The following is a 3194-nucleotide window of genomic DNA, read 5'->3' as shown; positions in this document are numbered from 1 at the left end:
ATCTAATATCTAATGGTTATTCTTCTATCATATAGTCTCAAATATTAAATAATTCTTAATTATTTAATCTCTTTTCCAACTCATTCTTCCATCTCCACTTCATCTCCCCTTTGCCAACTCATCAAACATGTGGCTAAAGATATTAATATTTCTTAAATATTAATTCATCATTTATTTCCAACCTCCAAATTTAATGAAATATTGTGTACGTACACATATTTCTTAAATTTTCTTCTATATTCTCTCCAACATCCCTACATCTTAGTAAGGACTTGAGTCCACTTGTCCTCTCATGCCTAAATCTTCTCCAACCATCCCTAGATTCTCCCAATCAACAACCCAATCAAGGTGAGATGAGTGACACTTGTCTTATCCTTCCCCCTTTCTCTCAACCTTCACCTTTTCTCACAACCATCCAAATCTGCAGATCTGATCATGACCGTTGATCTAGGCCACATCATCTTATCTTCTCAAAGTCTATAAAATCAAGAGTTTGAGTTGAGAAAGAGTTAGTCTTCAAGTGAGTTTTCAAGTTAACCATTTGTGAAAACTTATACATCTGTGAGTTTTAATCTTGAATCAATTAGCATAATCATTTAGCATTGCATATCATAGTATCAATTAACTATCAGTTATCTGTCCATTCTTCATATGCCATCTTGGAAGCTATCAGTGCTTGTCTGAGAGAACACCATTTGTAACCAGGAACAGTGGAGTTAGGACACAATGAGACTTAAATCATGAAGGTAAAAATAGTGTTTTTATTTTAATATCAATTTCATGTAGTTTCATTGGTTGAGTTTGGATTTCCTGTAGCATTTCCTTTGTATTTTGTGAAACTAACATGTTGTAGGCAGTATTATGATGATGAAATTTAAGTCAACACACTTACATTATGATATTCTTAATGGTCTACTGACCCAACTTAGACTCCTAACCATTAGAAATGGTCTAATAAGACCTTATTACATGAAAACAAAGCAACTTTGACAAAAATGGCCTCATGGAGGCATGAATCCAACTAGGTGCTCCTGCATTGTACTCCCAGGGAGAACAAAATCTCAAGTTCCACTTGAGATCAGATCTTGAACTGTGGTTCCATGCTCCTTGATGTCTTCCTTTGTCATCTATGTGGCATCCTCCATAGGAAGGCCTTGCCACTGTTAGGTCCCAGAGACAACTAAGAGGGGGGGGGGGGGGGTGAATTAGTTGTCTAATAAATTCAAACCAAAAACTAATTAACCAACTTAATGCTTAATACTGGTAAACTAGTTAAGTATGCCGGTAGACAGTGTGAATAGTAAATCGCTATACCGGTAAGGATTAATGCATGAAACATAAACATAAAGTCATCCACAACACATGACACCAATATTTGTACTTGGAAACCTGTAAGGGGAAAAACCACGGTGGGAAACCTTACCCACAATCAGATGATACTACTGCATATAGTAAGTGTACAAAAGGGGTCTACACATGCAGAAAGGCCAATAGCCTAGAGCTCACTGCTCAATCACAAATGGGAGTCACACTGACTACAGTTGGATGGTTAAATCCAATAAGAATGTACTGCACAAAATAGCATCTTCATATGCTGGATTCAGTACCGGTGTAATGCTGATATGCTTCTACAAAAACCTAACTTCACCTTCAAATGATGTCTTTGTGTATGCCTCTGCTTGATCTCGCATATACCTTCACTTAATTCTTTTTCGTATTACACACTTGATCTTACAAATAAGATCTTACATTTATACCATACCCTAAGACCAATTTTAGTAGGTCAGCTCTACAAGATATTACAATAAAAACATTTTACAAATAATATAATATCTGATGCAATAACCGATTAAACATGTCAGCTTAATGCATTTACAACAATAATAAATCATCTCCATAGCATGCCATGCTGATCTGGAAAAGATAAACCTGCCGGTGTAACCTTAGATAACCTGGACCTATTTGCCGGTAAAAGCAAATATGCAAATATGAATATACCAATGATTATTACTTCAAAATAAAGTGTCCACATGATGTCTTCGACATTACCAAGTGTCTTCCATGTCATTCCAGGTATCGGTGAACAATATATCCTATCGGTGAATCATATACCAGTAACTGTTGCACAGATTATTGCTTGCCGGTGAATGTTGCTAGATCTCCAAAGTAGGTGTATTCAGTAGGTGTTGACATCAATGACAAAACCATACCAAAATACCAACAATCTCCCCCTTTGGCATTGATGGCAACACAAGATGGAAAAACCATCACAGTGCCAAAACAAAAATGCCAAGTACAAAAACCAACAATCTCTATTTCTCCCCCTGGGAGTAACAATACGGAGTAACAATACCAATCTTTCACGTGTTTTTCAAAATCTCTCCCCTAAAATCTCTTTTTCTTATCAAAAAGATAATGTGTTTTACCATAGATATCTCTCCCCCTTTGACATCAAATGCCAAAGTCACAAAAAGTCAAGTTCATACAAAATACCAACCAATTCAATATACCGACTACTCCCCCTGAGAAGTAGCTTCCTCATCAAATACCAGAATAAAAGATTTGTCCATTTAATTCTGCCGGTTGATGACAATCATCAACTATCTAAGTCTCTACCGGTGGTGGTATGACTCTAAGCTGATCTATGAGATACTCAAAAGTTTCCTTAGGCAAAGGTTTTGTAAAAATATCTGCAAGCTATTCTTTAGTATTCACATAAACCATTTTTATCTCTTTTTCTTCAACTTTTTCCCTTAGAAAATTCAGTTTGATAGAAACATGTTTTGTTTTAGAATGTAATACCGGATATTTAGATATATCAATTGCTGCAGTGTTATCACAGTATATAGTAATAGGTTCCTCGCATTTTACTTTTATGTCTTTCAACATTTGCTTAAGCCAAAGTACCTGTGTACAGTTTGTTGCTGCTGCAACATATTCTGATTCTACTATTGATAAAGATGTACAACTCTGTTTCTTACTCAACCAAGAAACTAATCTCTTTCCAAGAAAGAATGCTCCTCTAGTGGTTCTTTTTCTATCATCCACATCTCCTGCCCAATTTGCATCTGTATATGCACATAGATCAAAATTTTCATCTTTAGGATACCATAATCCAAGATTTGTTGTGCCTTGTAAGTACCGAAAAATCCTTTTCACTGCTGATTCATGATTTTCCCTAGGATTATTCTGAA

Source organism: Cryptomeria japonica, chromosome 2 (assembly GCF_030272615.1).
Source record: "Cryptomeria japonica chromosome 2, Sugi_1.0, whole genome shotgun sequence".
In the NCBI taxonomy this organism is placed as follows: Eukaryota; Viridiplantae; Streptophyta; class Pinopsida; order Cupressales; family Cupressaceae; genus Cryptomeria; species Cryptomeria japonica.
Note: the sequence above shows the minus strand (reverse complement) of the source record.